At 35.5% G+C, this 24,920-nt stretch overlaps 1 protein-coding gene across 8 annotated transcripts in view; it reads left to right on the top strand.

Moving 5' to 3' along the window:
* GPHN (gephyrin) overlaps positions 1-24,920 on the top strand; it is a 607,453-nt gene that overhangs the window by 154,562 nt on the left and 427,971 nt on the right. The window lies entirely within an intron of this gene.

The raw sequence follows: 24,920 nt of genomic DNA, 5'->3' as shown, positions 1-24,920 counted from the left end.
TGAATTTTCATGTCAGCTTTATGCCGTTCAGATCCAGAGTTTTAATTTGGTTCCAATATTATAGTTTCTGTATCTTTATTCTTTATTTGGTGAGAAAGTATCATCATACCTCCCTTAACTGTAACCTTTTCCCAGTTTTGTTGATATATAATCAACATAAAACAATGTATTAGTTTAAGATGTACAGTATAATGATGTGATATATGTATTTATTGCCAAATTATTACCGCAGTAAGTTTAGTTAACATCCATCACCTCTTATAGTTACAATTTTTTTTCTTATGAGAACTAATGAACTATTTTTTCTTAGCAACATTCAAATATACAAAACAGTACTGTTAACTATAAGTGCCATGCTGTACATTATATCCTAAGCACTTATTTATCTTATCAGTGTAAGTTTCTTATTTTTTTTAAAAGATTTTATTTATTTGAGAGAGAACCAAGCATGAGTTGGGGGCAGAGGGAGAGGGAGAAGCAGGCTCCCCATTGAGCAGGGAGCCCAATGTGGGGCTCAGTCCCAGGACCCTGGGATCATGACATGAGCCAAAGGCAGACGCTTAACTGACTAAGCCACCCAGGTGCCCCTTAGTGTAAGTTTCTACCTTTTAATCACCTTCACACATCTCCCACATCTCATCAGCCCCTATCTCTGGCAACTCACAGTTTCTTTGTTTCTGTGGGTTCATTTTTTTTAATTCCACACATAAATGGGATCATAGAGTATTTGTCTTTTTCTGTCTGACTTATTTTACTTATAATCCCCTCAACATCTACCATATTGTTGCAAATGGCAAGATGCCACTCTTTTTTCTGGCTATATAATATTCTATCATATATACACACACACACACACACACACACACACACATAACTTATCATTATCCTTTTATCCATCGGTAAATATGTAGGTTGTTTCCATGTGTTGGCTATTGTAAATTGGGGGTGCAGATATCTCTTCAACATAGTGATTTTATTTCCTTTGCATAAACACCTAGAAGCAGAATTTTTGGACATTGTAATTCTTTTTTTAATATTTTGAGCAACCTCCATACTGTTCTCCATGGTGGCTGCACTGATTTACATTCCCACCAAAAGTGCACATGGGTTTCCTTTTCTCTAAATCATTACCAACACTTTTTATCTGTTTTCTTGTTGATGGCAGACATTCTAACAGGTATGAGATGATATCTCATTGTGGTTGTGATTTGTATTTCCCTAATGTTTAATGATGTTGAGCACATTTTCATGTACTTGGCCATTTGCATGTCTTTGGAATAGTGTCTCTTTAGTTTCCTCGCCTATGTATTAATTGGATTTTTTTTCACTATTGGGGTATATGAGTTCTTTACATATTTTGGATATTAGGCCTTACCAGATATATGGTTTGCAAATATTATTCCCATTTCATAAGTTGCCTTTTCATTTTGTTCATGGTTACATTTGCTGTGCAGAAGCTTTTCAATTTGATATAGTCCCACTTGTTTATTTTTGCTTTTGTTGCCTGTGCTTTTGATATCGAATTAAAAAAATCATTTTCATGATTGGTGTTAAGAAGCTTACTGCCTGCTTTCTTTTAGGAGTTGCATGGTTTCAGCTCTTATGTTCAAGTCTTCAATCCATTTTGAGTTAATTTTTGTGTATATGTAGAGATCCAGTTTCATTCTTACGAATGTGGCTGTCCAGTTTTCCTAACACCATTTATTAAAGAGACTGTCCTTTCCCATTGTATATTCCTGTCCCCTTTGTATAAATTAATTGACCATATATGCGTGCATTTATTTCTGGGCTCTCTGTTCTGTTCTATTGATTTATGTGTCTGTTTTTGTACTACGTTAATTACTATAGCTTTTTAGTATAGTTTGAAATGAGGGACCATAAAGCCTCCAGCTTTGTTCTTCTTTTTCAATATTGTTTTGGCTCTTCAAGGTCTTTTGTGGTCCCATACAAATTTTAGGGTTGTTTATTCTATTTCTGTGAAAAATGCCATTAGAATTTTGATTGAGATTGCATTGTATCTGTAAATGCTTTGCTCAGTATGGACATTATAACAATATATATTCTTTCAAACCGTGAGCATGGAATATCTTTCCATTTATTTTTGTCTTCAGTTTCTTTCATTAATATCATGGTTTTCAGTATAAAGGTCTTTTACCTGCTTGATTAAATTTTTTCCTAGGTATTTTGTTCTTTGTGATGCAGTTGTAAATAGGATTGCTTTCTTAATTCCTCTTTCTGATAGCTCGTAATTATTGTATAAAGATGCAACAGATTTTGTATATTGATTTTTTATACTACAACTTTACTGAATTTGTTTTAATTTTAACAGTTTTTTGGTGTAGTCTTTGGGGTTTTCTATATTGAATATCATGTCATCTGCAAGTAGTAACAGTTTTACTGCTTCCTTTCCAATTTGGATGCTTTTTATTTTCCTTCTCTAATTGCTCTGGCTAGGATTTCCAATACTATGTTGATTGAGTTTGGGCATGTTTGTCTTGTTTCTGATCCTAGAGGAAAAGCTGTTAGCTTTTCACTATTCAGTTCCACAGTGGGTGTAGATTTGTTATATATGGCCTTTATTATGTTGAGGTACATTCCCTCTATATCTACTTTTTTGAGCGTTTTTTTTTAAAAGATTTTATTTATTTATTTGAGAGAGAGAATGAGAGACAGAGAGCACGAGAGGGAAGAGGGCAGAGGGAGAATCAGACCCCCTGCTGAGCAGGGAGCCCGATGTGGGACTCAATCCCCGGACTCCAGGATCATGACCTGAGCTGAAGGCAGTTGCTTAACCAACTGAGCCACCCAGGCGCCCAAGCATTTTTATCATAAATGGAGTTTGAATTTTGTCAAATGCTTTTTCTGCATCTATTGAGATGATCATATGACTTTTTTTCTTTCAGGATTTTATTAAATTCAAGTTAGTTAACATATAGTATGATATTAGTTCCAGGGGTAGAATTTAGTGATTCATCACTTGCATCATATACCCAGTGCTCATTACAACAAGTGCCCTCCTTAATGCCCATCACCCATTTACCCCATCCCTCTACCCACCTCCCCTCCCAACAACCCTGTTTGTTCCTAATAGTTAAGAGTTTCTTAAGACTTTCCTCCCTGTTTTTATCTTATTTTATTTTTCTTTCCCTTCCTCTATGTTCATCTGTTTTGTTTCTTAAATTCCACAAATGAGTGAAATCATAGTATTTGTCTTTCTTTGACTGACTTATTTTCCTTAGCATAATACATTCTAGTTCCATCCATTTCACTGCAAATAGGGAGAATTCATTCTTTTTGATGGCTGAGTAATATTCCTGTGTGTGTGTATGTGTTTATTTGATTTATCCATTCATGAGATGATCATATGATTTTTATCCTTCATTTTATTAATGTGGTGTATCACATTGACTGATTTGTAGATGTTGAACTAACTTGCATCTCTGGAATCAATCCCCACTTCATCATGGTCTAGGATCTTTTTAATGTATTAACTTAATTTGATTTACTAATATTTTGTTGAAGGACTTTTGCATCTATGTTAATCAGAGATTTGGCCTGTTCTTTTCTTGTAACATTCTTGTCTAGTTTTGTTATCAGGGTAATGTTGGTCCCATAAAATGAGTTTAGAAGTGTTCTGTCCTCTTCTGTGTTTTGGAAGAATTTGGAAGGATTGGTGTCAGTTGTTCTTGGAATTTTTGGTAGAATTTGTTAATGAAGCCATCTTGTCCTGGACTTTTGTTCTTGGGATGATTTTGATTACTGATTGAATCTCCTTACTAATTGTTCTTTTCAGATTTCCATTTCTTTCCTTTTTTTTTTTTTTTTAAAGGTTTTATTATTTATTTATTTGCCAGAGAGAGAGAGAGCACAAGCAGGGGTAGCGGCAGGCAGAGGGAGAAGCAGGCTCCCTGCTGAGCAAGGAGCCCGATGCGGGACTCGATCCTAGGACTCGGGGATCATGACCTGAGCTGAAGGTAGACGCTTAATGACTGAGCCACCCAGGTGTCCCCAGATTTCTATTTCATCAAGATTTAGTCTTGGTAGGTTGTGTTTTTAGGAATTAATCCATTTTTTCTAGTTTGTCCAATTTGTTATCATCTGATCATTCATAGTAGTCTCTTAGGATCCTCTTTCTGTGGTGTTGGTTTTAACATCTTTTCATTTTTAATTTTTTTATTTGAGCCCTCCGCCCCCTTTTTTGGTGAGTCTAGCTATAAAGCCTTGTCAATTCTGTTTATCTTTTCAAACACCCAGTTCTTAGTTTCATTAGTCTTTTTTATTGTTTTATTTTTGGTCTCTATTTGATTTATTTCTGCTCTAATTTTTGTTATTTCCTTCATTGTACCTAACTTTGGGCTTCATTGGTCTCATTTTCTTTAACTGTTAATAGTTAATTATAATGTGTCTCTATGTTGGTCTTTTTGGAATCATCTTATATGGAATTCTTTAGGCTTCTTGGATCTAGATGTCCTTTTCTTTGCCCAGGTTGGGAAGATTTAAGCCATTATTTCTTGAATAAGCATTCAGCCCCTTTCTCTCTTTCTTCTCCTTCTGGGACATCTGTCATGAGTGTATTTGTCCACTCTGGTGTCCCATAAGTCCCTTAAGTCATCTTCACTCTTTTTCATTCTCCATTGTTTTTCTACTTTGATTGAATGAATTGCATTGCCCTGACTTCAAATTTGATTCTTTTTCTTCCACTTAATCTAGCCTGTTTTTGAATCCTTCTATTGAATTTTTCAGTTCAGTTCTTAGTTTCATATTTTCTAATATTTTCTCTTTGTTGAAATTCTCACTTTCTTCATGTATTGTTCTTTTAAACTTGGAGAGCATTTTTATTACATTATTTTGAAATCTTTGTTAGGTACATTACTTACCTTCATTTTCTTATCTGTTTCTAGAGTTTTATATTGTTCTTTTGTTTGGAACATATTTTTTGTTTCTTCATTTTCCTTGACTCTCTGTATTCGTTTTGATTCATTAGGATAAGTAGTCACCTCTCCCAATTTGACAAATTGGCCCTCTGTACGAAATGTACCTTATTGATCAGCCCAACTCAAGCTGTTTGTTTTCTGTCAAACCTTTGTGATTGTCCAAGCTGCCATCTTTGTTTTTATTGGCTTACACAGTTGTGGGTATGCTGAGACCCATTTTTATATGGGTGATGTAGTTCTGATTTTCTTGTTTGCCTAATGTGTACTATTTGCTTAGCTAGTTTCTGGATTTCTTTCAGAGAGGGTTGTTCTATTTGTTCTTGTTGATTCAGTGTGTCCATTGGAAGTGGTGAGATCAGGAGGCTCCTATGTGTCCATCTTGGAGAAATGTATTGGGGTTTAGTACCATAAGGTCTGGGTCTTGATAAAATAAGTTGTCCCTTAAGTTTCTGAAGTTCAGTTCAAGTTGATGACATAGGAGCCTCCTTATCTCATCTCCCTTCATGGACATACTGAATCTACAGCTATATATAGAGCAATTCCCTCTGAAAGAAATTCTGATCATTCTTGCTATCACTGAAATGGAAAATTGCATAATACTCTGTCTTTTGGAGGGGAGGAGAGGAGGTAATGAGGTGGTTTTGTTGAATGCAACTGTAAACTTTCAAAGAGAGAGACACTTTGCTAATGTAAATTCAACTAATATTTTCATTTTTTGCCACAAAATACTAGTCTTTCCATAGTGAGGAGTAAAATAATTTTACAACTGCAGTTCAGTGAACGAAATATACTTGTAATTTAGATTTAGGGGAAAAAAATCTGACAGTAATATAGGCATGCTTGATCTTGTTTTGATTTGCATTTCTCCATTATAGTCTGATTTATATATATTTTTTATCTTTTAAAAAAAATTGCAACTCTCCTATTGCCCTTGAATTTAATTGTCCTAGAATAGAACAAATGTCCACTTAAAGATCTTTATTGTTTCTCAGATATTTTTAAGTTTTTTGATAGTATGTAATATGTACTTATGATGCTGCTAAAGGGTACCCTCACATATAAAACCTCTGGCCAGCCCTGCCCAGCCAACACACAGGCATGCACACATACACAAATGTGAGTATATGGATATATACACACCTGTACACATATATTTGTACTTACATATGTATGTAAATGTGTATATATGCAATATATATTTCTGTAAAAATAAACGCATTCTACTTTTATAAATGTACAGTCTTTCACATGTTGTTCTTTTTATTTAACATTATATGTCAAGGATCTTTCAATATTAGCATAAATTGACCTATCTCTTTTTAATAGCTGCTTTGCATTTTGTTCTATGGATGTGCCATAATTTAGTTAAGCAGTCCTCTGTTGGTGGCCATTTGGATATGTTCAATCTTTTGCTATTCAAATATTTATGTAATAAAAATGCTTGTGTTGATGTCATTTTTTTTTTTTTTTACAGATGCTAGTATGTGACTATAGGAGGGTTTTTTTTTTTTTAAGATTTTATTTATTTATTTATTTGAGAGAGAGGGAGGAGAGGGCAGATGTTTAAATGATTGAGCCACCCAGGCGCCCCTATAGGAGGTATTCTTGAAAATAGTTTGTGACTTTAGAGAATATGTACTCAAAATGTATTTTTTAACTGTTAATAATAAGATCACAGTTGAATTCTTTGCCAGAATTCTAGTGTTTCCTGCAGTTTGTCTTAGAAGAGTCATAATGTTGATTTTTGAAATGCAACATTTCACTGAGTTTTAAGCCACTTTTGCTCTGTTTACCACAGTCTCCTGCAGTGTAATTTTTGACTTTCTCTCTGTCTCCTGGTTAGTGAACTGCAGTCAAGTAAGTGTCAGGCAGTTTATAAGTAGGCTAAACAGATAATTTGTCATTTCTAGCAATGTTATGTTTGAGAGAGAAAAGGGACATTAAAAAAAGTTACATATGTTTTGAAATATTTATTGACCAACAAGTTGGATTTGTATTGGTATACTCATAAACCAGTTTACTTGAAAACTCTTTTCAAAAATAAAACCATCTCTCTTTTTTTTTTTTTTTAAAGATTTTATTTATTTATTTGACAGAGAGAGACACAGCGAGAGAGGGAACACAGCAGGGGGAGTGGGAGAGGGAGAAGCAGGCTTCCTGCAAAGCAGGGAGCCTGATGCGGGGCTCAATCCCAGGACCCTAGGATCATGACCTGAGCCAAAGGCAGATGCTTAACGACTGAGCCACACCCAGGCGCCCAATAAAACCATCTCTTAAAAAAACAATAATAATAAATATGCATGTACTTTATTGTCACAGTTAAAAATTTTATTTATATTATAACATAGTAAAAAGTGACAAAAGCAGAATAATAATTTTTTGTACATATTTACATGTTTCAAGGAGTTTTTTTAACCATATCAATCTATAATATTGTATCATTGATATTTATTAAGAAGTATAATTTTAAAATTGTCTTCTTTTAAAAATAAATTGCCTATTATCTTCTTCCACAGGTGATGTCTTTTTTTGTTCTATTCAGAATTTCTTGCTTTGACAAATATTTTTATGTTAAAATTTTTAAACATAACTTGTATCTGTGATTCTTGGGAATGTTTCATCATAGTAAGATGTTGCAAAACTGTAGGCCTTCTCAATTTTATTCAGTTCTGTAGTGAATATAATTATATAATTTCATTTAAAATTGGGAGCTCCATCAAAAAGATTCTTCTCACAACTTAAGGTATTATGAAGCACCAGTATATAATTCAAAATTAAATTTTGTACCCTGTATGAGCTTTTATTCTTTAAGTTATCCAATTCCTCCTTTGCTTTTGAAAGGATGAATTTCAACATCTTCCTCTATAATCTTTGTTTTCATTGATTGCAATTCACTAAAAAGTTTCAAAACTGAAGTTTGGTGTTCTGTTTATTGAGTACTTTTGATGTAGGAAAGACATTAGGGTTGGAAGCTGATGGCCAAGAAAAGAATTCTTGAGATGTCTTTGGTGCAAAAAGGTGATTTTATTAAAGCAAGGGGACAGGACCTGTGGGCAGAAAGAGCTGCAGTGGGGTCATGAGGAATGGCCCATTATATACTTTCAAGTTGGGAGGGGGTTAGGGATAGCATAAGTCTCTAATGAATTTTGGAAGCAAGGTTTCCAGGACCTTGAGGGGGCTAGCTATTGTTGGGAAAAGGTCATTTATTACCATCTAATAAAACCTTAGTCATGAGACTCTTCACATGTATATCGGTGGGTCATATGCTTGGGGGATGATTGCTAACGTGTATCTTGGGGGGTTTAGAGATAAAAGAAGTTTCCAAAGGAATTTTTATATGTTAAAGTAGACTTAGAGGATTGGGGGGAGGGGAAGCTAGGATTGCCTTTTGCCCTTAGCAAAGTGTCAACATCAAGGCAGTTGAGTCCCTAGAAGAACGTCACTCTGCCTGTTTCAAGGACTTGTCAATGGGCTTTAGGTAGTAAGGAAATTTCATAATTTTTCTTCTGCCTTTGTTTCCCACATCACGTTGATGAGAGTTTCAACTGATTTTGAAAAACATGCACTCAAATTTAGATGATTTAATTATAAGAGTACTTAACATTGTAAGGCACTTAAGTTGGTTTGTAAAATAGTTCTTGAAAGGCTTCAAGTATTATGTTTCTTTTTAGTTTTTTAGAGACGTCTCAAAGCTTTATAGCTTTCTTTAGAAAACAAACACCCCAACAGACTGTTTGCCCTTCTTATCTGTCTTTTCACCTTCCTTCTTTGCCTTCCAATAATGGGGGATAATAGAATGAGAGAAAAAGGACAGAAAAGCCTGCAATGTGGTTCAATATCTTGGTTGAAGTTTTGGAAGTATTTTGAGAGGGCATACAGTAAGTGAAATGTTACTTCATTATATATCTGAAAATTCTGTTACCAGTATAACACCTCCTGCCTGGAGTTCATAAGAATTGAGACACATTCAGACAGAACTCTCAACCTTTTCTTGGGCATTTATTTACAAGATAAAGTAATTCACTTTAGAAGAAAATATTTTATATGTTTCGTATCTTTAATATTCAACAAAACATGATAAGGAAATATAGAGATTTAAATCTATAGCTGTAATTTACTGTCTTGGGAAGGAAAAATTTTTTCCTTATCCTCTTAATTTAATTTTTGGTTGTCTGTGAATTAAACTGACAAAGACATTAGCAAGAGAAAAAAAACAAAATTATGTATGTATATACTGGAGTTCACACTGGGTGGCTCAGTTGGTTAAGCAGCTGCCTTCGGCTCAGGTCATGATCCTGGGGTCCTGGGATCGAGCCCCACATCTGGCTCCCTGCTCAGCAGAGAGCCTGCCTCTCCCTCTCCCTCTGCCTGCCACTCTGCCTACTTGTGCTCTCTCTTTCTCTGTCAAATAAATAAATAAATAAATAATCTTAGGGGAAAAAAAAAAAAGAAATGTGACTCAAACAGGTATTAGAATTTGGGCCTTATATACCAGGGAGGAGAAGAAGAGCATTTAGGGGAAACAAATCACTTTTTAAAAGGGGAGGAGAAAGATTACTTATGGGATGACAGATGACTTTGGAAAGATGAATGGGCCCTTTCGAGAACATATTGGAGATATGGTACTTTTATGACAATGTCTGTGTTGGTGTGTTGTTTGCTTTTCCTCTGAGAAGATTAGAGTTCTTTCCTGGGAGTGAATTTATGACAATTGAGTTCTTTTGGGAGGCTATGCTTTAAGGTCGGTAAGTAATTTTAGGAACTCAAATGCCTTTAGCTCAAAATAATTTTTGTGCCACAGTGTCATATTATGGATCCTTTCATCTGAGTCTGAGAAATTGCCAGATTTTCTTGGATTTGCCTGCTCTTCTTTATTAGAAGAAATCAGAGTGTTATCATTTCATATTTTTAAATGTTAAATAAGTAGGCCTACAGAGACAGTTTTCATATAACAGTGTTGGTGCTGTTCTTACTATAAGCTACATACATAGCCAACCTGTTTTTCTTCTGGTAGAATATAGTAGAAAAGTCCCTATCGCCAGTACTTTATATTGAGAAAGCCTTTCTAATGATTCTAAATTAATGAAAGCTGAATATGTGAAGGACTTTTATTAATTCCTTAGACATAGAGATCCAAACATAAAGTAATTTATAAAATGGATCCCAATATATTAAAAGGAACAGAATACAGAATTACAATGTGTCATGAGATTATCACTTTAGTGATGTGATTTGATGTGGGGTCCAGGAGCAAACCGTCAAGAAAGAATTCTTGAGACATATTTGGTGCAAATAAGTAGTTAAATTAAAGCGTGGGAATAGGACCCGTGGGTCTAAGAGCTGTACTGGGATTGTGAGGAGCAGTTGATTATATACTTTGAAGCTGGGAGGGGTAGAGACAAAGTTTCCAAAGGGATTTTTATATGTTAAAGAAGACTTACAGGATCCTGGAAGCCTAGCAATTGCCAAGCTAGGGTTGTTTTTCCTCTAGCAAGGCATTAACATTAAGACAGTTGGGAATTCCTGGAGGAATGTTATACTCTGCCTGTCTCAAATATTTGTCAATAGGTTGCAAGTTATAGGGAAATGTAATTTTATCTACATTTCCTTTTGCCTTTGTTTTCCACATTATTTCCCCTGAACAATTTTGACCCTTTAATCTTTAAGGTTGTTGAGGGTGGGAGGTCTTCTGTAACTTCTTCCTGATGCAGAGATGAGTAGAGATGTTCCTACATATGGGTCAACATTGGTCAGTTGGGGGAACTTACATATAGCAGTTACCAAAAGCAGAGGCAGCTGAATCCAAGGTAGACAACATAAATGAACTTCCTCGAGTAGAAAGGATCATCTGTTGGCAGTGAAGGAGTCTTGGCACCAGCCAGGAAGACACCAGAAACAAAAAAATAAGGTTATTATTATGAGAAAAAGAAGCCCAATAAAAAAGGCCTTTGATAGCTGACTAAAATCTCTTCCCAGTCCAGGAATTTAACCAATCACTAAAGGAAAAAGAGAGATCATTTAAAGTGTCAATTTGAATATATTTTTTAGCAGTCCTGTTACATTTTTGTGATAGCTAGAATATATACACAACAGTCTGTTTTTATGATAGCACGTGTTCCACCTTGTACAGCAGTTAAAATAATACCATTTTGACAGTCATTTAAGGCCTTAATTGTGTGGTAAGTGGTGTTAGCCATCATATACTCCATTTTGTTTAGCAAGCAATCAGGTAATTAATAAGGGGCATCTTTATGGAAGTGAAAAAAATATAAGTTAATGGTTGGAGCACATTTCAAACCCAATGTCTTGAGTCTTTGAGTGCTAAATCTAATATCTACAAAGATGGGTTATTGAAACATTTTCCCTCTATAGTCACCCTCATTTTTATCATAGATAGCCAAATCAATACTAATTCATTTGAAAAACAAGTCCAATTTTAAAAAGCTTGGACTAATTATTTACATAAACTCACCAAGAATAGTGATTGATGGTATAGATCTTTTAAAATCTGCTTTGCTGGAATTTTTATAAGGAATCTTGATTGAACTTTTAGTAGGCTTTCAAGGCCAGAAGCCAAGCTAAATAGTTACCATCAGACATGCCTGCAATACCTGTAGATTTAGGTGAATTCCTCTTCTGGATGTCCCCCAAATATCCTGAGGTTCCTGCACCTGCCAGGAAGTCACATTCCTTACTTACCTGGTAAGGCTGCTGGGAACTTTACCTGGTAAGGCTGCTGGGAACTCTGTAAGCTATATATCAGGCCAACATTTCCAATGAGCTCTATTGGCTTCATGCTTCATAAAGTTAACCTTGGTTCCTTAATGCCGTATGGTCATATCTGAGTCTATGCATGTCTCTCAAATATGACATTCCATGTAAAGCCTTGGTAAAATAACCAGTACTTCCAGTGGTGTTCTATTACAAGAGTAGATTCTTTGTTTACATTTTCTTATCTAGATCAGACCAACAATCCAAGAAAACTTTGTGTTTTTAACAGAGAGAAAACCAGAATTTCAGTCTTATACCAGTGTACTTTTTAAGTGCATTCATTTCAACTTTAGTCCTGACCACATATAAAGTTCCTTTCCAAAGATTTCCCTTTATAAACCTTCTACAACATTTCTACATACAGAGTTGCTTACCTTATTTCCATTAGTCTTAATTAGAGTTAACAGAAGAATTTTAACTCTTAGAAACCTTCTTCTCCAGTGAAAACTAAGTAGTAACCAATTGTGAACTGTCTGATACACCAGAATTCTTTAGATGGCAAATTTATGAATACATTTCATAATTTTAAGACATGTTTTTCTATAATACAATCTTTTAAGAAAGCACAAAATGTGTTTACCAACAGACCCAAGTATCTTTAGGTTCTCTGCGATAAGGTAAAAGCACAAACCTACATTCAGTAATCAGTGCTTTAGTATTTTATCTCATTTGGAAAAGTCTCAGATGTCCAATGAACTCAATCCAATTTATCATTGAAGCAAAACTTTAAAGTTTCAGGTTACAGACTTTGAAAGCCATCTTAATAATTACAGTTGAAAACTTTGAGACAGACAAAATTAACCAACATTTAAGTCATCTTTTGCTGACAAATTGCAACAGAGATCATGAGTTTATTTGATCTTTAGTAAACCTAGGTAGAATAAAAGTTTCATATTTGATGCTGGTAACTTTAAAGACATACCCATCTTAATTAATCCAACAAACTTAAATTAGTTTAAATACTGAATTATGTTCCTTCTGGGTCTACTTAAAAGTCAGTTTGTTTTCCATTATCAATTTTTTCCTGGGGCACTGGTGGGGAAATCTGAAGTGGGTGGTGTAAGTCCAAGGGGGTGATTTTCACTCCTTGACAGTGAGAGGAGGAGGAGGAGCCAATGGTGCGGGAAGCACCTAAGATGGTGTAGGTGCCAGGCTGCACCCAAGTGGTGAAGAAACAGAAGGGGGGTGGGGGAGGTAGAAAAGGTGAGGTGCCCACAGGAAGGCTGGAGGTGGATAAAAGTCCAGAGGGCAGACAAAGAGGACTCCCGGTCCTAAAGCTCATCAGCTTGGGCAGATAAAAAGACAGACTTTCTTTCCACCAACAAGTAGAAAATAGGCAGTCCATGTCAGACCAAAGAAGACAGAGAACTTCTCCCGAAACAAAAAGAGTTTCCAAGGAGCTGCTTGGGAATATTCCTTAAAGTCCCCTTCCCAAGTTAGACTACCAGAGATAATTGGTTCCAATGATCATAGCCATTAACCCAGGAAATGAATGAGGGATAAACTCCCACATACAGCTAGAGTAACCTGGGTCTATTAGAGGAACAGAGAGAGAGAGAGAGTCTGTTCTCCTTTATCAGATATGGCCTGTGTTTCCTAGCAACCTGGGTTTATTCGGAGGAGGCCAGTTTAGACAATCATCCAATTTCTCAGCAGGGAGTTTTTTAGATTGGTTAGTGGCCACACACATTCTGCATGAGGCCCTTAAGATACAGAGCCACAAAGGCCTGTAATAGGGTATATCTGTCCATTTGCCCTGTTTCCTGCTGAAGAGATCTAACTGATAGATTGTATTAAAGTTTAATGTCCCATTATTGGGCCATTTTTCCTCATCTCCTAAGGAGTACTGAGGCCATGCAGTGTTACAAAGGAAGATCAATCTTTTTCCCCCTCAAATCTTACAATCCAAATTGTTCCCAGTGGGTTAAAAGGCATCCCAAGGGAGGGTCCTTGGGAACATGAGAAGAAACTTAGAGAAGGTTCATTACCACGAAAATCCCCTCCTACTCCCAGGTTGTGTCCCATGCAGGATATGTTAGAGGTTCCTGGTGTCAAAGCAACTTGAGGCATCCCTTGAATGAAATTGCTGTGATCACCACCCTGCACTATGGGAGGGATGCTGGCGTACCCCTGCTTCCCCATTGAATCCCAGGCTACAAATTAGTGCCATTGAATGTACCAAAATACTGTTCCATGCTTTGCCTTGCCATGCCATGCTGTGAAGAACCCACCATTTTTAACCCATGGAAAGCTCTAGAATAGTTTTACAAGGGGAAATCACCCAGTTTTTAATTCAAGTTGTTAGTAGGGGACATTGATAGAAACAGTAAATATAGAAATCCATCATGGTCAAAGTGATATTCTGACACATGTAGTCCTTACAGCCGATTTTCCTAGGAAACTTCCCTGGCTGGATTTTAATTCAATTGGGTACTGGTTTCCTCTGGCTCCCAGTGGAGTTCTTGTGGCCAGAAGTGGCTCTTCCAGATATGTGGAGGGGATCACATTAGACCAGTGAGGAGGAAACCTCACACGGGAATCTTGAAATTGGCAGCTGTCCTGGTAGTGACTTAGGTGGCTCTCCTGTGCCCAAGAATGACAACTTTGTATAAGAATAGGCATAAAGAGGGGGTGGCTGGGTGACTCAGTTGGTTAAGCATCTGCCTTTGGCTCAGGTCATGATCCCAGAGTCCTGCGATCAAGCCCTGTGTCGGGCTCCCTGCTCAGTGAGGAGTCTGCTTCTCTCTCCCTTCTGCAACTCCACCCCACTTGTGCTTGCTCTTTCTCTCTCTCTCTCTCAAATAAATAAATAAAATCTTAAAAAAAAAAAGGAATAAAGAGAGGGCATCAGTTTCTGGTCTTTTTGCCATTCTGGCCAGGGTAATAGCTTCCAACCAAAGGCAGGCTACTAATTCCTCCCTATAGAGAAGCCATGGACTAGAGAATTGCAGCCTTAGCAATTGACATGAAAGTGTTCCAATGAGAACACTGTCCTTCTTGAAAAACCTCTGAAATGAAAGTAAAGGAAGAGAAGAGGACGAACTCACCAAGTTTGCAGGAGGTTCAGAGTAGAGAAGAGAAGACTCAGGCCCCATGTTGGGCACCAAATGATGTCATTTGGTGGTTCCAGGAGTGAACGGTCAAGAAAGAACTCTTGAGACATGTTTGGTGCAAAAAGGTGGTGATACTAAAGCATGGGGACAGGACCCCTGGGTAGAAAAGCTGTACTGGGATTGTGAGGAGCAGTTGATTATATACTTTTAAGTTTGGAGGGGTAGATTCAAAAGAAGCTTCCAAAAGGATTTTCATATGTTAAAGGAGACTTATAGGACCCTGGAAGCCTAACTATTGTTAGGTTAAGGTTTTTTCCCTCTAGCGAGGCAGTAACATTAAAACAGTTGGGAGTTCCCGGAGAAATGTCATACTCTGCCTGTCTCAAGTCTTTGTCAGTGGACTGCAAGTTATAAGGAAATTTAATTTTATTTATATTTCCTTTGCCTTTCTTTTCCATATCATTTAATATGCTTTTTTTCAATTAATTTGTATAGGAAGATAATATGTAATGCCTCATTGTATCAGTAAAGTTCTTGTCATGGCCTTGTGGTCTGAAAAGTGTTAATGAAAAAGATGAACAGGCTTTTCTAAAAATGATTCTTTAAAATATAAAAGAAAAACAATATAAAACAGGATTGAACTTTTTATAGGATTGAAAGCACTCTGAGGGGAGGAACCTCATCAGTCATATTCAATATGTTTCTTCATTGCTTGACAGCCTCTCATACTTAGCAATTTTCCTAATGAAATAAGAATACCTAATTTTAAGTTTTGGCTCTCTACTTACATATCAAAAAAAAGTATGGAGGGATGCCTGGGTGGCTCAGCCGGGTAAGTGTCTGCCTTTGGCTCAGGTCATGATCCCAGGGTCCTGGGATTGAGTCTGGCATCAGGCCCTTTGCTCAGTGGGGAGCCTGCTTCTCCCTCTGCCCACTGCTCCCCCTGCTTGTGCTCTCTCTCTCTGACAAATAAATAAGTAAAATCTTTTTTAAAAAGTATAGAGTATTTTTTTAAAAGATTTTATTTATTTGAGAGAGAAAGAGAGCATGAGCAGTGGGGAGGGGCAGAGGGAGAGGGAGAAGCACACTCCCTACTGACCAGGGAGCCCTACACCAGCCAATCCCAAGACCCTGAGATCATGACCTGAGCTGAGGGCAGATGCTTAACTCACTGAGCCACCCGGGCGCCCAAAGTATAGAGTATTTTAAAGAGGGCAAATCTCCTTTTTGCCAGAGATTTCACTTAGGAGAGAGTATTTGAATCATCAATACCCAGAAATAAACTGGATTACAGGTGCACAGTTGTGGTTATTAAAAAAAAAAAAAAAGAGTAAGAATTGTTTGGGGAGTAATGAATGTTCAAAACATTATGAAAGGAATGGGAAACTTGAAGGAAGGGACTTGAATGGCAGAGGGAGGAAAAGTTTTGAGCAAGAAATGCATGTTTACAGTTGTCATTATAAGGATGATTAACTGATAGTGGTGTGCATGAAATGGACTGGGTCCAGAAAAGCACAGAGAGTATTAATGCTATTGTATATACTTCACATATTACTCGCATAAGTCACCATTCATTCTAAGTTATTCATATTGCAAAAGTTCATTGATATCTTTATATTAAGTTGTTGAAATAGTAGGATTCCTTCTATAAATACAAATAAATGCCTTGTAGATTCTAGTCATCAGTCATATAGTAACTTGCTACTCTTTGTTTATAAATCCCAGAATGTGTTCATGATTTGGAATCTTAGAAGTCTATTTTCCAAAACATTTTTTGTGTTACATGAGTTATGTTATAGTGGATCCAATCTTAGTCTATGCATCATCACTTTTCAGAGGCTGCTAGTTTACTAGGTCATGATATATCTTTTTTTTTTTTTTAAGATTTTATTTATTTATTTGACAGAGAGAGACACAGCGAGAGAAGGAACACAGGCAGGGGGAGTGGAGAGGGAGAAGCAGGCCTCCCGCCAAGCAGGGAGACCGATGCGGGGCTCCATCCCAGGACCCTGGGATCACGACCCAAGCCGAAGGCAGACGCTCAACGACTGAGCCACCCAGGCGCCCCATGATATATCTTTTTTACACATATGTGAATATAAAAATAGTATATAATTTCTTGAGGTTCTTGACAAATATGATTTCTCCTTGTATTTTACACTCTATACTCCTTACATTTTATTTTCTCTCTTTATTTTATACTGCTTTATATTTTCTGTAGCCAGTAAAACATCTGTTAAGGGAATGAATGATTTATGATGGAGTAGTAAGTGGGAAAATAATTGACATAAGAGAGGCAGTATAGCGTAATAGTTAAGAGCTTGATAACCTGGATTGAAATAGTTTATTTATATATATAGTATATTTTTCACTTAGCAGTGCTTTTTAACCACTGAGATTTAGTTTCCATCTCTGTAAAACTGGAATAATAATCTTACCTACTACATAGGTTTTTTATCAGGCCTAAATGAGATGATACAAGTAAAAGCTCTTAGAATAGATTCTGTAACTTGAATTATTTAGATATTCTGAGAAAGCAATAATCATACTTTACTAGAATAGTTCTCAAACTTTATTGGTCAAATTTTATTGTACAAATATTAAGAATTTATTAAATTGTATATTCCTAGGTCATAGCTGAGAGATTCTGATTTATTAGAATAGGGTAAAACCCCCAAATTTGCATTTTTAAAGAAACATTATGGTAATCCTATTATAGGGTATATTTTCAGAAATTTTCCTTGAGTTTCAGAAAATGTTCACAGTTGCATTATTGTGGTAAAAATTGATGTATTGTATATTACTAGTTGCCATATAAATCATACCAACTTTATAAAGAAATTTGGCATTTCTTTCAAGAGTTATAATTTAATTTTCGGTGCCTTCAGTGGTGCAGTCGGTTAAGCGTCTGACTCCTGGCTTAGGTCGTGATCTCAGGGCTGTGAGATGGAGCCCTGCATCTAGCTCTGCACTCAGGGCAGAGTCTGCTTGAGATTTTTCTCTGCCTCTCCCTCTGTCCCTGCAGCTTGTGCTCTTTATCTCTCTCCCTCTCTTAAATAAATGAAGAAATCTTTAAAAAATTTGTTTTTGATTATTTTTCCTAAGGAAATAATCCAAAAATTCCATTAATTTATCTTTTATTTCTGCAATTTTGATATTAAATATGACAATATGTAAATTACTATTTATCTGTTTAGTGGATCATTACATAACCATTAAAATTTATAATTATTAATACTGCAGTATCATAGGTAGAAATACATAAAAAATTTAAAAAGCACAATTATATTTATACTCATACTACTTTTGCAATTATGTAAAAATATAAGTAGTCAAGTGAACAAAGAATGAAAAGAATATGTTCAAATTTAAAATGGTTGGCCTAGGATCAATTAAAATGGGGGAAAGTATACATATGAATCCATTGCAAAATATTTGTACAATATATGGATTAAATTCAATGAATTATACTTTTTGTCTCAGCTTTCTTTGTGTATAACAACTCCTAAGATAAAATGAAACAAAACAAAACTTCATAAATATTATAAAACACTTTCCCAAATTCAGAGGAGTTGGGCTCTCTCTGGTCTATTTGTTGAGCAGAGCCCTGGCATCAGGAACCCTTCTAACTGTCAAAGATAGGAAAATGAATTAATTTTCAACACAATTCCAGAATGTTGCAGTAAGAGTTAATAATTGCTTTCTATTTGTCTGCTGGCATATAAAAAGAAAGCTGACAGGCATTAAGTAAGGATATGACATTTTATATATATACACCATAAACCATAGCCAGTAAGTACAAATTTGGTATTCCCATCCCTTGCTGGTATTGTTTAGTAGGTGAATAATCAATTAATTAAATGACAGTTTTTGTGGCAAATGGTAAATCAGAAAATAGAGTATGACATGATAAAAGAATGGTTTTGTTTTCTATCAGCCAGGTTGCTTTTGTGTACTCTTCTGTTTGACAGTTTGAATCTTTAGATTTTTCTAAAATTATTATTCTAAGAGAAAGTTAATCTACTATGGTTTTACCATCTAGAAAACAACAAAATATAACTCAAATTGGCTTAAAAATAAAATGAATATATTGGTTTACAAAATTTAACACATCTATCCATAGGTAGTTAGGCTTTAAGTATGGTTTAATCAGAGTTTGAGCTGTGTTTTTTGTTTTGATTGATTAGTTGATTGTTTACTTTTCATACTTTTCTCAGCTCTGCCCTCTTTCAGGCTGACAGAGTGGACAGCAATTTTAAGTTATTGAGATCAAGAAAAAAGCTTTTATATTTCTGAATTCCCCATGAAAGATCATAGATTCACTCTGTATTGGCTGGCTTAGGTAACATACCTGAGATGATCACTCACTTTGGCAAGGGGTTGGAATATGATGATTGGTTTAACCTAGTGCATACTTCAGCCTTAAAGCTGGAAGTCTGAGATCAGAGTGCCACCAAGTGAAGACACAGCAAGAAGGTGGCCAGGCAAGATAAGGACAGAGCTCTCACCAGAACCCAACTATGCTGGCACCCTGAGTTCAGACTTTCAGTTTCTCCAGAACTGTGAGAAAATCAGTTTCTGTTGTTTCAGCCACCTAATCTATGGTGTTTTGTTATGGCAACATAAGATGACTAAGACACTTGGTAAGCTTAAATGTTGTACAACTGTCAAGTTTAAGGTGTATATAGTTACTTTCTTAGGTGTTGATTTAGTTGGGTGTTTATTTAGTGCTAATCTTTTTTCCCTCTCATTCTTTGCATTCATTAGAAAACAGTGTGCCTCTTATTGTGGTAGTTGATCCTTGTAAATAATGATTTTAAGTGTGAAAAGGACAGATTGTTTTAATTATCCCATTTCTACATTCTTTTGTAAATACAGAATATTAAATCCAGGTTTTTTTTTAATGTTAGACTAAAATTTTGCTGTAGGTTTTTTAGGAGGAAATATTTCAATTTTAATGTTCAGCATAGAATCATAGGATGGTCATGTAATTCATATGTGGCACTTAATAGGTCATTAAAGTCCTTCTGACAACTTACTATTAAAATTTTTACTTTATCTTAACATTTACAGTGTACCATGTTGATAAATCTGGTCCTTAGCATCATAATTACTAATACCGTCATCAGCTCTAAATCAGCTATTTCAACTGAAAGACATACAAATAACAGCTATGGCTAAACCTTTTTAAAATTAGAAAGTGTAAATTATCAAATAGCGCTACGAAGTAAACACTTCTTTGGAAGACGAATATGCTTTATTACTCTCTGTTAAATTAATAAAAATACACGATTCTTAAACGTGTACTACAGTGCTTTCTTTTTAGCTTTATACCAGAAAGATTTGGAATAATTAACACTCCAGGCTCTCAGGAGGCTATCTGTCAGTAGCAGCGTAACAGTAGAAGTAGAAGAATTTTGAAATTCATAAAAGGCAGAACTTAATTAAATTCACAACAAATTCTAATTAGAAGATGGTGGTGTTATAAAGTTGAGTTCTGATAAAGATCTAGTATATTTTTTACTAATAGTGATGAGCAAATCAATCCAGTAATGAATCCCTTTTTATATTTTTCTATACCTAATGACACTTGCTGGGCAATCTTTTTCCAGAACTTTATGGAATCTCTTAATTATTATTGGTTGGAGAATGAATAAGTCAAAGTGCTGGTTGATGAGATGATGATTTTATGTTCTAGTTTGTATTTTATAGCATATTTCCTCTTACGAGGTCAGATATTCCATAAAAGTTAGTAGTTATTATCAGAAAATCCTTGTGAGCACTGGGTGTTATATGCAACTAATGAATCGTTGAACACTACATCAAAAACTAATGATGTACTATATGTTGGCTAACTGAACATAATAATAAAAAATTTTTAAAAATGAACACAACAGAAATATATATAGCTAAGAGAAAAATCCTGACTTGCTCACAAACTACCATAAACAATTTACTGATCCATCTGTGAAAAAATATGTACAAATACCTGGTTTATGTGTAGAAAGTTGCAGTCTCATCTTAAAAACCAAAAAACAAGTAAATTATATAATGCAAAGGTTGTGCAAAAAAGACTATGTAATCTAATTTATAGTGATAGAAATCTGAAAATAATTGTCTAGGGGAGAGGAGGTTTACTGAAAAAGGTCATGTTGAAACTTTCTGGGGTGATGGAAATATCATATATTTTGTTTGGGTGCAATTTCCCAAGTATGTATAATTGTTGATACTTACCAAACAACACCTACAATCTTTGTATTTTATTGTATGTTAACCTCATATGAGAATTTGAGTAGGGGTATAATACGATTAAATTTGCATTTAAGATCAATTTAGCAATAGTAAAGAAGATGGAATATATGGAAAATAAAGCTTATGTCTTTTGTGGGCACTAATAGTTAATGGTTTCTCAGAAACAAAAGTGACAGTTACCTTTTTCTTGGTATGGAACAAGAGATTCTTATGAAAAATTTTTTTATATACATTGTAATTCTGGTCTTATCTCTCACCAAGATTGTAAAAGCAGTGAAAACCTTTTAAATTTTTTGCTAGGACATTAATTTATGAAAGCCCACTAGATAGCAATAACCAAGAGTATCATGTACTATATCACTCCTGGTTAAGTTAATTACAAAAACCCCAACTTTACGTAATATTGATAAGCATATTAATTGCTGAAGCAAGGAAGGATGTATACCAGAGGAACTGGGGTGCTGTGGTAAGAGGGACTTAATAGGGATTTATCATAGGATTTGGGTTTGTGCCTAAATCTGGTTCCCTTGTAATCAGTCTCAATGCAGAGTCGGCTAGGCTCCACCTTGGATTCTTCTCCTATTCGAGGAACCTGGAAATTCTCTCAAGGATTTAAAATGGGGATAATCAGAAGGCTCATCTGTTTCCCATCTCTCTGGGATCACCGTCCATCACTGCCTGAGTTTCATTGTTTGAATACCATAGTTTTATATATTTTGCCTGACTTTTTTAGTTGTTTTAGGCAGTAGGGAAAATCCAGTCTTTGTTATTTTATCTTAGTCAGAAGTAGACTTCTGGTATTGTTTTTAAAAGAAAATATTGGGGGAGGATGATGTGTGGGCAGACAAAAAGTTAGTATGCCAAGGCTTATTTGGAAGATATGAAAGGCCACAAAGCTTAAATGACAGAAGAAAAGTAATATTAAAATAGTCATAAGTAGTTTTTTTTTTAAACTAGTTTCAGGAATAGTTTTTGATCCATGGAAATAGATGCATTTTAGCTAAGTTGTACTCAATAATATTGATTAACATGCACTAAATAATGATTCCAAGGTTGGGGCACCTGGGTGGCTCAAGTGTCTGACTTCGGCTCAGGTCATGATCTCAGTATCCTGGGTTCGAGCCTGCCTCAAGCTTCCTGCTCAGCGGGAGTCTGCTTGTCCCTATTCTTCTGCCTTTCCCCCAGCATGTGTGCGCGTGGGCTCTCTTTCTCTCTCTCAAATAAAAAAATAAAATCTAAAAAAAATAATGATTTCAAGGTTTTAGAATATGTGAAGGGCTCAACGGGTATACCCATCCATCATAAGTAATGTGGTTACTTAATAATGAAAATAAAATATTATTTTTCTTTTAATTTTTATGGTTTTAAAAAATAGCTACTAAGTTGTTAGGACATAAAGATATATATATGTTGTTTAGAACTGACTATTTAATAAACAGAACTGTAGTTCTTTTGACTTGAAAATGCCATGAAAAATTATTGAGACACTAAGGGCATCCTGAAATGAGAAAGTCTGGGACTCTCTCATGTAGCCAATATTGTGTTTTTTTATTGCTTCACGTGTGATTTTAGTCATTTTTGATGACATTAGCCTGGAGATCTTGTCCTTGGCAGTCACTCTAGATAACGTTTCTGTTTGTAACTGGTGTATAGAGTACTATGGAAGCACAGAGAATGAGAAGTAATATTTCTGGATGCTTACTATGTTATAGGCATTATTTTTTAATATCATTACTTAACAGCAATCCTGAGTTGAGTGATATTCCCATTTAATAGGCAAGGAACCAAAGGTCAAAGAAACTAAGTATTTTGCTCAAGGCTACAAATCTCAATGGGTGAAACTAGCATTTAAATCCAGTTCCAGAGCTTGCACAGTTTTCATTATAGAGGACAAGTGGTTTTCCTATATATGGGAACCCTGTAATGAAGGCTTCTTGAAGTGATATTATTTTCAACTTATGGAAGGTAAATGGGTGGAGGATCAAAGGAACAAAGATTTGTGTTGTAGATTTGGGGATTGGAAGTAAACACTAAAAGTTAGATTTTTATGTTAACTATAGTCCCTATTGTACACACCTCCTTTTTTTTTTTTAAGATTTTATTAATTTATTTGACAGAAACAGATAAAGCAAGAGAGGGAACACAAGCATGGGGGGTGGGAGAGGGAGAAGCAGGCTTCCTGCGGAGCAGGGAGCCAATGCTGGGCTCGATCCCAGGGCCCTGGGATCATGACCTGAGCCGAAGGCAGACACTTAATGACTGAGCCACCCAGGAGCCCCCATGCTGGCTTTTTTGCATCATGTGATGAATTATTAGATTTGTTAGTATATTTGGTAACCTTATTTCCATAGTAGACAGTCAGTGAAGATTGCATTAGTGTACACATAGTTAAGTTTGGTCATCTATAATTTAATAGTCCATAGAAGTCAAGTACTCCAGAGTTAGTTTTTCATTATGGATTTTGCATTTTGAATATGTTCCTGCCTTTGTGCTTCCAGAGCATTAAGACATTTCAGGATCCCATAAAAGGCCTTTTACTATTTGTTATTATCTCTTCTGGAACTTTTATAGTATTTGGAATTATCTCAACCGTTCTCCATATCTCTTTACAATTGTTTTGAAATTTCTGTATTTTTGACTCTTTTTGCTGCATTCTGTGTCATTTCTTAAGACCTGTCTTCCATTTTTTAGAAAAATTTGAGACAACTAGGTAATAACTCTTCTTTAAATGTCTGGTAGAATTCCCCTGTGAAGCCATGTGATCCTGGGCTTCTGTTTGTTGGGAGATTTTTGATTACTGATTCAGTTTCTTTGTTAGCCATAGGTCTGTTCAAATTCTCTATTTCTTCCTGTTACAGCTTTGGTAGTTTACATGTTTCTAGGAATTTGCTCATTTCTTCCCGATTGCCCAGTTTATTGGCATATAATTTTTCATAATATTCTCTTGTAATTGTTTGTATTTCTGTGGTGTTTGTTGTGATCTCTCCTCTTTCATTCTTGATTTTATTTATTTGGGTCCTTTCTGTTTTCATTTTGATTAATCTGGCTGTGGGTTTATCAATTTTATTAATTCTTTCAAAGAACCAGCTCTCAGTTTTGTTGGATCTTTTCTACAGTTTTTTTTAATTTCAATATTGTTTATTTATGCTCTAATTTTTATTATTTCCCTTCTGCTGGCCTTAGGCTTTATTTGCTGTTCTTCTTCTTGCTCCTTTAGGTGCCTAGACAGCTTCTTATATTTAGTACTTTCTGTAGGCCTATTAAGTATATTAATGTTCTTTACCTAATAATTTTAATACTTACAGTATTTTCAGGTCAGATTCTGTAGTTTGATTTTTCTACATATACTTCTTGTAGTTTTTTGTTTGTTTTGGTGACTTTTGAGTATGTGGAACTCATTCTTTTGCAAGAAAGGTGATTCGCCAATGCATGTGGAGATAGTATCAATCTGAAACCACCAAATTTTTGAGTGGTATGAATTTAGGCTATAAACCTGCTTAAGTGTTGGTTTGTGGCTGTTAATTCTCAGGGGAGTCTTTTTTCCTCTTTTTATATCTTTCTATTTTACCCTGATCTCCGGCATGCATCTCTGTCACCTCCCTGTTTGGGTTTTTGTTTATTTTTTATAGTTTATGATTTGGGGATTCTTGTATGTAGATTTTAAATAATATGACTTTACATCCAGATTGAACTCTAAATTCTGGGCCCTTAAAAATGGGACTCTTTGGGTGCCTGGGTGGCTCAGTCAGTTAAGTATCTGCCTTCTGCTCAGGTCATGATCCCAGGGTTCTGGGATCCAGCCCAACGTCGGTCTCCCTGCTCAGTGGGGACCCTGCTTCGCCCTCTTTCTCTGCTGCTCCCCCTGCTTGTGCTCTCTCGCTCTCTGTTTCTCTCTCTCAAGTAGATAAAT

The sequence above is a fragment of the Neomonachus schauinslandi genome, chromosome 9 (genome assembly GCF_002201575.2).
Source record: "Neomonachus schauinslandi chromosome 9, ASM220157v2, whole genome shotgun sequence".
Taxonomy (NCBI): Eukaryota; Metazoa; Chordata; class Mammalia; order Carnivora; family Phocidae; genus Neomonachus; species Neomonachus schauinslandi.
Note: the sequence above shows the minus strand (reverse complement) of the source record. Positions and strands in the feature narration are given on the sequence as shown.